The sequence below is a fragment of the Magnolia sinica genome, chromosome 17 (genome assembly GCF_029962835.1).
Source record: "Magnolia sinica isolate HGM2019 chromosome 17, MsV1, whole genome shotgun sequence".
NCBI lineage: Eukaryota > Viridiplantae > Streptophyta > Magnoliopsida > Magnoliales > Magnoliaceae > Magnolia > Magnolia sinica.
In genome coordinates this window covers 67,990,599-68,002,078 of record NC_080589.1, presented here as the reverse complement: position 1 = coordinate 68,002,078, position 11,480 = coordinate 67,990,599, and positions in this window count along the sequence as shown.

Below are 11,480 nucleotides of genomic sequence, written 5' to 3'. Positions count from 1 at the left end.
GAGAGAATTATCATTTTCCTGCATCATTAAATGTAGTGTGTACTGTTGTAGTTCAATTATATCGCAATGATCAAGGTTTTCTTGCTTGTATCAAACAAAGGATTAGATTTGTAAAAATAACACATTGTTGGGTGAACTGCTAAAGCACACAGAAATAAATTAAATATATCGATATAAAATAATCAAGCAAAAAGGAAAATACATCGATTTAACATGAAAAAATTATTTTAGAAAAAAAAAACCATAACACAAAATAACAAGTAATCACTATGAAAGCAAAAATTACAAAGAAAGAATGCTTATCCATTTTGAACAGCCTCGAATCTCACCATTGTTACACCCCTTTAAAACCCTATGATTATTTAGAAACCCTTAGAATACATTTCAATCCTGTTTACACATATATATATAATCTTAAAAAGAATCTCAAACAAAATTGAAAACAAATTCCACAGATTCACAGTTTTGTATAAATTTTGCGAATAATCTATCGATGTCATTGAAGCCATGCCGATTAATCGAATTAATCCTATCGATAGCACTGAGCTAATCCTATCAACGGCATTGAAGCCCCGTCGATGGCATTGAAAAACAATCTAGTTAGTCTAATAACTAACTGAAGAAAACATCTAGAAAATATCGATGGGATCGAAAACTATTCAATACTAACGAAGGTAACATCAAATAAACTGTTGATGGCATCAACAGACATTATATCTAACTTAATTTAAGATATCAAATATTTAATATATATATATATATATAGGGAAAAGGTACTATACGCTCGACCTCAAGATAAGCTCCCATGAGGTTGAGCTGTGTGGGCCCCACCGTGATGCGTGTCGACCATCAACATCGTGCATTTGATGGGTCCCCTCTAAATTATGGGATATCCCAAAAATCAGCTGTATATGGAACTCAAGTGGGCCATACCATCTAAAATCATGTGAAGACACCATTAAAACATATAAAAGCACTTGGTGGGGCCCACCTGAGTTTTGAATGCTGTTGAAACTTGGTCTGAACCCTCATTCAAGTGGGACACACATAATGGATGAGCTAGATTTGCAAACCTTATCTTGGTGGGCCCAAAAAATGATTATGAAATTTTTAATGGTGCACGGCCCCTCCCCACTTCTGTATGTGGTGTGACCCACACAAGTCACGGATTGACTTGATTTTTGACACCTAAGCCCACGATGGAATGATGCATCTGAGTGATGGGTAGATGTCCGAAATGCATCACGGTGGGGCCCACACAGCTCGACCTCATGGGACGGTCCCATCAGCTCTAGCGCATAATACCTTTTCCATATATATATATATATATATATATATATATATATATATATATATATATATATATATATATATATATATATCTCTTAGTGGAGACCAGATAATTTTGCCACGTAGACACAATACTAACCCTCTATATTATGTTCCCCTCCATCCTGTCCAGTTTCATCGAGGAGAACTTAGATGGATCTTGGATACTCTGCAAAGCGTGGTGTTTGACATCCATCACTTGAGATATTTCACCAATGGCATAAAAATTAGATCAAATCGATCTGTCCAAAAACTCGACACAAAACAAATGTATGAGATCCAAGAAATCAACGTTGTTTGATTTCTACCTGATTTGTGGGTACCAATGAAGGGCTTAAGTAAAAATAGTGCAACAATCTTGGGTTCAGCCAAGACTCGGCCTGGCTTGAGACAAGGCCCAGTATTAAGAGCCCAGGTCATTGATAAATGGCCCATTTCAACCCTCATCTGAGGGAAGCGGATTGGCTGGTGTACCACACACCAGCTATATAGCTGGTGTAGGTAATTGTTGTGAGAAGATGATCGCTGACACGGAAGCGGATTGGCTGGTGTACTTAACACCAGCTACATGGCTGCTGTATTGATGTTAGTAAGTTTTATAGCTCTGATTACGAGGTATGTGTTATATCCAAATTGTCCATCCATTTGGCGAGCTTGTCTTAAGGCTTCAGCCAAAAATTAAGACAGATTTAACTATCAAATGGACCACACTGCAAAACCTAGTGTAAGATTGAATGTCTACCATTGAAACCCTTTTTGGGGTCACAAAAGTTTTGGATCAATATGAAATTTGTTTTTCCTCTTCATTCAATTCTTTGTGACCTTACGAAGAGATTGGATGTAAAATAAATGTTATGGTGGGTCCTAAAAAAAATTTAACAGTGAAAATCATTATCTCTACTGCTATTTATGGTATGGCCCAGATGATCTCTGGATATTGCTCTTAAATAATCTCTAAATGTAGATGAATGGTGTACATATAATAAATACATCACAGTGAGGCTCATGTAACTTTGATCTCCTTAGGACGGTTCCTACAACTCGGATATGGAGGAGCATCAGTGCTCGACTTCACAGGACATGTACCTGCAACAACTATATATCTAGTGTGTGGTCCACCAGCCAATCCGCTTTCTCCTCGAGCTCCGGATTGCATGGACAGTTCAAAGAAGATCAAAGTTACATGGCCCCACAGTGATGTATTTATTATAGCCACACGGATTATCCAAAAAATGAATTATATCCAAGGATCCACACCACAAATAGAAGGATGATAATGATTTTTACCATTAAAAAACTCATAGGGACCACTGTAATGTTTATTATTCATCCAATCTGTTCATGAGGTCAGAAGGACTGGAAGGAAAGGAAAAACAAATTTCATATTTATCCACAACTTCTGTGACCTGTAAAAGTATTTCAATGGTAGTTGTTCAATCCCCAACTGCTTTTTTCAGTGTGGTCCTCATGATAGTTAAATATGTCTTATTTTTCGTATCAAGCATTAAGACGAGCTCACCAAATGGATGGACCGTTTGGATATAACACATACCTCATGGAAAGACCCACAGAACTTGCTGCCGTCAATACAGCAGGTATACAGCTGGTGTGTGGTACAACAGCCAATCCGCTTCCCATTTGAGTAGGATTGTGTAATGTTTGAATGATCTAAACCGTTCATCAGATAAAACTGTCAGGAATTAAGGATACCCAAAAAAATAATAAATAAATCTGATTTGTGGGTCACCTAATAAAGGGTTAAAGTGATAATAGTCAAACAATATTGGGTTAATTAGCGAAAAAGCCGAAAGACTGGGTGAGGCTAGAGATATAGGCCCGATGTTCAAGGGCCCAGATCAATGATAAATTGCCCACCTCAGTGTATTGCCCCAATCATTATACCAAATTAAATGGACATTTTAATGACAGATGTGAGTGGTAATCATTCATCATCTATGTATTCTTTAAAGACACTCATTTGGGTAAGATGATGTAATGTTTGAATGATCCAGACCGGCCATCAGATTTGAAATTTTGAATAAATAAATAGCTGGTGTACCACACACCAGCTTTATAGCTGCTTAATTGACGTCAGCAAGTTTTGTGGGTCTTGTCATGAGGTATATGTTATATCCAAACCGCCCATCCATTTCGCGAGCTCGTCTTAAGGCTTGAGCCAAAAAATAAGACAGCTCTAAATATCAATTGGACCACACTGCAAAAATCAGTAAGGGATTGAATGTCTACCATTGAAACCCTTTTGGGGATCATAGAAGTTTTGGATCAATATGAAATTTGTTTTTGCTCTTCATCCATATATTTGTGACCTTATTAACAGACTGGATGGAAAATAAATGTTAGGGTGGGCCTTACAAATTTTTTAACAGTGAAAATCATTGTCCTCGCTGCTATTTTTGGTGTGGTCCATTTGAGCTTTGTATATGATTTATTTTTTCTAATGCTCTAAAATGATCTCGAAAAATAGATAAACGGTGTGGATATAATAAATACATCGTTATGGGCCCATGTAACTTTGATCTCCTTTGGACCGTTCTACAACTCAAAGCTCGAGGAGCGTCCGCGCTCGTCTTGGCACGACTCGTATCTACACCAGCTATATAGCTGGTGCGTGGTACATCAGCCAATCCGCTTCTCACGGGGAGAGTATCAAATAACTCCCCTTTTACCCCTTTTACCTCTTCTCACGGGGAGAGTATCAAATAACTCCCCTTTTACCTTTGAATAGGGATAAGCAAGGAGAAGCCCATTTCCATCGGTCTTCAAAAGCTTGACTGGACTTGTTAGGGTGTTGATGGGTCCGGTTCGCCTGTCAGACTTTCAAACTTGGCTCGCTTTGGGCTAAACTTGGGCTGAAGTATTAGCTGGATGGCTAACCTTGGGCCTGAATTTAAAGCCCATTTATAAACAGGTTGGGCTTGGACGAAGATGTCTAGAAGCCTGTCTGCCGAGCCCAGCCTAGGTTTAGGCCATCCTTCCAAAAGGCCAGCAGGGTAACAGCTTAGGGTGAGGCCCTGATAGTAGGGCCCACATCGATGTATATGTTGTATATCAATGCAGTCCATCCATTTTGCCGGCTCATTTTAGGATATGAGCCAAAATGAGGCAAATCCAAATCTTAGATGGACCACGGTAGAAGAAAATAATGGTGATAGAATGCCGGCCATCAAAAAGGTTAGACGGAGGGCAAACATAACTAAAAGTTTTATTCAAAATTTTTGCGGCCTCAGATAAGTTTCAATCCCTACAATACGGTACACTTGAGTTTTGGATCTGCCTCATTGTTTAGACTGCACTGAAATGAGGTGGCAAAATGAATGGACGGCATGGATATAGAACACGTCCATCAAGGTGGGCCCCACAATTAGGGTGTTACCCACTAAGCCATGACTATGGTACGTAATGGGATTCCATATCCAATCGTTTAGATTTGCAATGCATTAATCAGTGTTAATAAATGGAATGAGAGAATTTTAAAAAAAAGGTGTTTTTGTAAAATCCACCAAGACCACCTCGTGTCTAGAGATAGGCATCCGACTGAGTCAGATCGAATTGGGTCCAACTCGACTTGGTCCAAAATCTAGATGGCCTGACCCGAACTCGATCCGATCCGGGACCGAGTCTGGGTTATCTAACTCGAACCAATCCGAACCATCGCTGATCCGATCCAAGTCCGACTCAGTCAAGAAAATAGAGTCGGATCGAATTCGGCAAGGTTCGGATTCATTTTCAGTGAAAATCATTATCCTTGCTGCTATTTTAAGTGTGGTCCATTTGGGCTTTAGATATGATTCATTTTTATTTTTTTTCAAATGCTTTAAAATGATCACGAAAATGGGTAAATGGTATGGATATAATAAATACATCATTGTGGAGCCCATGTAATATTGATCTTATTTGAGCCGTTCGTACAACTCGAAGCTCGAGGCGCGTCTCCGATCGTCTTTCCACGACACATTATTGTGTTGACGTGCTGTGCACGAAACTACATTGTGTGTGGGCGCGGATTAGGTACCGACAAGGTCAGTACCAAATTACTAACGTCACCAAGTTCTGTGGACCCCACCATGATGCGCGTGTTGTATCTATACCGTCCAACCATTTGTAGAGATGGTTTTATGGCGTGAGTAAAAAAATGAGATAGATCTAAAGTTCAAGTGGATCCACCACAAAAAACCGTGGGATCAGTCACACCCACCGTTGAAACATTTATAGGGCCCACCATGATGTATTTTTTAGATCTAACCTATTCATAAGTTAACATAGAGATAGATGAAGTGAAAACAAAAATATAAGCTTGATCGGAAACTTCTGTGGCACCTACGAAGTTTTGAACAGTGGATGTCACTGTCCCCACTGTTTTCTATGATGGGGTCCACTTGAATTTAAAATCTATCTCATTATTTTTCTCATGCCATAAAACAATCTCTCCAAATGGAGGGACAGTATGGATACAACACATGCATCATGGTGGGGTCCACAAAACTTGGTGACATCACTATTGACTTTGTCAGTATCTAATCCGCACAACACGTACCTACAAGCTAAGGCTACATGCTATGGCATCAGTGGCGGTGAGGAAAACTATAAAAAGCAAGAAAGAAACTAATAAGATGTCTGCTATTTATAGCTCAGATTAGACCCATGTTAGTTTTACACCATTAAGAAAATGGTGGTGATTATCCAAAGCTTAGCCAAGTGAACACACTTGTGCAATAAAGCTCACCCCATATGTGCTAGCATGCCATGATAACTCCAAGATCTAGTCCATTCATCAGAAAGGTACTGCTATATTGATGCCCTGGCCTAAGAATCAGCTTGATCCAATCATCAGGTGGGCCACGGATTGTAAACAAAGATTTGACTATGAAAATTAACCCATTGGCCTGTTTCCAATATTGGGCCCTCGAGTTGAGTGCTATTTATATTTTTGTGAAAACATATACAAGGTTGGACCAACCTGATGTGCAGATTGGATCTTAGTGCCATGCTGGCACACGTGTGGCATCTAGTGCATGCCTGTACACCTAACAAAACTAGACTATCGAACTGTACACATGACACCATTGTGAGGTAATCCAACCATCCAAATGAAACTGTTGTGGATGGAGCATAACTGAATATTTGAGATGAAGGTAATTAATGTCAACCATCAATTTGATAGATGTTAATTGGATGGTTAGGATAGCTTGATCGGTGTGACTTCATAGATATGATGGGACCCACAATTTGGACAGTGGGGATATCTTTGCATCAGTGCCACATGATATGAGATGAATCACCATCACTTTTTAAATAGTGCAAAACTAGCATCGGAGTATTTCAAAACTAGTAGAAGCATGCGAATTGTCTTTCATTGGTGTCCTGATGCTGATGCAATGGGACTAAACTGGGAGGACTCATTACTCATTTTCGCACGACACGTACCTAGAGGCTACAACAGCTATATTATATAGCTGGTGTGTGGTACACCAGCCAATTCGTACTAAGTAAACTCTGTTGGGGCCCACTGTGAATGCATGTGATTTATTCACGTCGTCCATTCGTTTTTCCATATCTTTTTAGTGGTTGAACCCAAAATTGATGCATATTCAAAGCTCAAGTGGACCATGCCACAGGAAAAAGTAGAAGTACAGATAAGAATCACTGCGGATCGGGTCGGATCGGATTGACCACGACCCGATCTCGATCTGAAAAACTGTCGGATCTGAATGACCCTATTCAATCCGCACCAATCCAGGCCATCAGTTTGATTCGGAACGGGTCGGATCGAGTCTGATAGGGTCAGATCCACCGAATCGGGTCAGACATGCCCAACTCTACTCGCGTCACCCCATGTTATGGGCAAAAGTCCAGCGAGTTTAACCCGACCTACCTGACATTGAGTTGAGCTCAAATGGGATGTATTGGGTTTGCTCTCAGACTTGACCTATGCAAACACCAACCTGAAGAAACTTGAGTCGGGCTCGGGTTGCCCAACCTAACCTAAACCTGATCGATATATAAGTTACTTACAAATTATAATGAGTGAGGTTCGTCTATGTCGAACGCACATGAAATTCAGTGTCGTCAAGTCTCATTGGTCCACATCGTTTTTTATTACTCAAGCTAACAAGATAACGCGGATCCTTACTCTTGCTCGGGTGGTAGACTCTCAGGAGTTTCAACACCGGATCAAGGGTTCAAGTATCCGTAGGTGGTGAAATTCCATTAGCTTGAGTGTGTGGGGTGTGTGTGTGTGTGTAAAGAAAAAAAAAAAAAAAACCCTGACAAGATACGCGAGTAGTTGAGAGGAGAGAGAGGACTTTGCTTCGGGTGCGGATTAGCTACCGACAGGTTGAGTAGCGAGGCTACTACTGAAGTGACGTTACCAAGTTATGTGGGCCCCCCCATGATGTATGTTTTATATCCATGCTGTCCATCCATCTACAGAGATCATTTTAGGGTAATATCCAAAGAATGAGTCACATCCAAAGCTCCAATGGACCCCACCACAGAAAACAGTGGGGAGAGTGACACCACCATTAAAAACTTCTAAAGGTCACAAATTTTTTTGATCAAGCTGGTATTTGTTTTTTCTCTTATTTAATGTCTTTTTTTATCTTTTGAACATGTTAGATTTCGAAAAAACAGCATGGTGGGCCTTAGGAAGGTCTCAACGGTGGGCATCAATCTTTCGGCTGTTTTTTGTGGTGGGGTCCACTAAAGCTTTGGATCTGCCTGTTCTCTGGGTCATGCCTTAAAATAATATCTCCAAATGAATGGACGTTGTGGACACAACACATACATTATACATTATAGTGGCGTCCACAAAACTTCGTGATGTCATTTCAGTGGGTCAGTAGCCAAATCGCTACCGAAGTGACGTCACGAAGTTATGTGGACCCACCATGATGCATGTGTTGTATCCATACCATCCAACCATTTGTATAGATCGTTTTATGGCATTACAAAGAGAATGAGATAGATCTAAATTTCAGGTAGACCCACCACAGAAATCCATGGGAGTAGTCACACCCACCGTTGAAACATTTATAGGGCACACCGTGATGTATTTTTTAGATCTAACCTATTCATAAGTCAACACAGAGATAGATTAAGTGAAAACAAAAATATCAGCTTGATTGGAAACTACTGTGGCCTGTAAGAAGTTTTGAATGGTGGAGGTCACTGTACCCACTATTTTCTATGGTGGGATCCGCTTGAACTTTGGATCTATCTCATTCTCTTAGTCATGTCATAAAATGATCTCTAAAAATAGTTGGACGGTATGGATACAACATATGCATCATGGTGGGGTCTACGAAGCTTGATGATGTAACTTCTGAAGAGTTGAACATGACAAGTAAATGTAATTTTATTTGTTACAAATACTTGTACACAACAATGGTATGCTTTACAGCACTTACGAACTATCACTCTTGAATGACAACTCTCACACACAAGGAAAAACTTTTTTGAAGTCTTAATACTTGGACACCTTGCTTTCACTCTTGAACTCACTCTTTGTTGTTTATATATATACATAATGATACACTTCCTATATTTATAGAGGGCTATGGAAGATTTTAGAATCAGTAGAGTTCTAGAAACTTTCAAATATCCTATAAAGTTCTATTATATTTCGGAACATTCTGAGAGAATCCGGAAGGTTCTAGCATAGTCTGGAACATTCCGGAGAGTTAAGAAAACTCTATCGAACTCTAGAAGTTTCCGGAAGATTCTAGAAAATTCTAAAAATTTTCAGAAATGTCTGAAAGTTTTCGGAAGACTCTAGAATATTCAAGAGAGGTGGTGATGACATCTAACACTCCCCCTCAGCACCAACTCTCACAATTCTGCTTTAGTCATCATGCCGAGTTGCTTTCTGAATTCGGTGAACTTAGCATTGCTAAGTCCTTTTATGAATATGTTTGCAACTTAGTCGTTGGTCATCACATGACTCATTTCGATTTCTCTTTAAAATACCTTCTCTCTCACAAAGTGATAGTATACCTCCACATGCTTGGTCCTGGCATGAAACACTGGATTATCAGCCAAGCAGATTGCTGATTGATTGTCGCAGCGCAATATCATTGGATAATCATCTGGTTGATGAAGATCCCTCATTAACTGCATAAGCCATGTTCTTTCTTGTGTTGTCATTGCCATTGTTCTATATTCAGCCTCCGTGGTTGATAAAGATACTGTAGGTTGTCTCTTGCTATACCAAGAGATTGCTTCTGAGCTAAGGTTGAATATGTATCTAGTAGTTGATCGTCGTATGTCATGATCACCACCATAGTCAGCATCGCAGTACCCAACTATCTTGCATGCTCCACCTTTCTTGTATAATAGACCAAGGTCTATTGTACCCTTCACATACCTCAGTATTCGACATACTACTTCAAGATGCGGCTTCTTTGGTGTTTGCATGAACCGGCTAACCACACCAACTGCGTAAGCTATATCTGGTAGCGATAATATAAGGTAAATTAGACTACCAACTATTTATCAGTACATAGTTGCATCTTCCAAGTCTTTTCCTTCTTCCGAACATAGCCTGGCGTTAGCTTCCATAGGTGTGGCAATTAGCTTGCATTCGAGCATCCCATATTTCTTTAATAGGTCTTTGTCATACTTCTGCTGATAGAAGAATATGCCTTTGTTGCTTCGCTCAATTTTCAGCCCAAGAAAATGCTTCAGTTCTCCAAGTTCCTTCATTTGAAATTGCACGGACAAGTTCTCTCTTGTCCTTTCAATCTTACCGTCATCATCTCCAGTGATGATCAAGTCATCCACGTACACTAGCACTATTGCTAGTTTACCTTCCTGAAATTTTACAAAGAGACTGGAGTCTGCAGGTGCCACCGAGAACCCGCTTTGCACTAGGAATTTCCCTATCTTGCCGCACCATACCCTTGGTGCTTGTTTAAGCCCATACAAGGCTTTCTTTAGTTTACAGACATAATCTCGATGCCTTTTACTCTGGAAACCACTTAGCTACTCCATGTAGATATCTCGATCAATTTCTCCATATAGAAAGGTATTCTTCATATCCATCTGCCACAACTTCCCAGATTTGCTCGCTGTAAGTGCTAGTAGTACCCGCACCGTTGTAATTTTTACTACTGGGCTAAAAGTCTTATCATAGTCCAACCCATATTCTTGTGAGAATCCTCTAGCCACTAGTCGAGCTTTGTACCTTTCTATTGATCTATCGGGGCGAGTCTTGACTTTGTACACCCATTTGCATGATATCGGCTTCACATCCTTGGATTTTGGAACTAGTTCCCAAGTCTGATTTTGGTTCAATGCCTTAATCTCTTCTTCCATCGCCTTCTGCCATTTTATGTCTTGGGATGCTTCTTTAAATGTCGTTGGCTCTTTCACGGTATCTTCTTCTGCTAAGGCAGCATCCACGTATCTTGGGTTAGGCTTTCTCTGTCTAGTCATCCTCCTAAGTGGTAGGTTGTTTACTGCAACCTCCTGTTGACTCGGGCGAAGCTCTTCTGGACTACTTTGATGTACTCTAGTTTACCATGGACTCATACATATATCTGGTGTTTTAGACAGATTAGGCACTTGCTCACCATCTCCTGCTGTAGGCGTCAACTCCTTAGTTGAACTATGAGATTCTTCTCCTTCCCTTATCTCCCCCATCTTCTCATGCAGTTCATCTTCTAAGTCTTGAGAGTTTGGCAGCTCCTCCTTCAGTGACGACAACCATGATGAGGCTTCATCAAAGACAACATTCCTCGATGTGTAGCATCCTGAATCAACGATCCAATCATCACCGTACTTGATAGTTCCTTGATTGGAAACTGCGGCAAGGGTAATTTCACCCATCTCTGTCACTATTGAGGAATTAGCTACTTTGTCATTGGTTGTGTTAGACTGCTTGAGTGGTTCATCAAAATCTATCTCCTTCTCTGAACAATCTCCTTTGATGGATTCAAACACCGCTAAGGATGCCTAAAAGTCCTAGTCATCTCACTGTTTTCTTGGTGATTTCTATAAGTCACTAAGTTACCTTCGACTGATTTTTTTTAATCAACAATTTTTTGCAAAGTGACCTTTCTTGCCGCAATTGAAACACTCTATATCATACCTTCGAGATATGGAGGATCATCATTTATTTGTGTTGTTGTCGG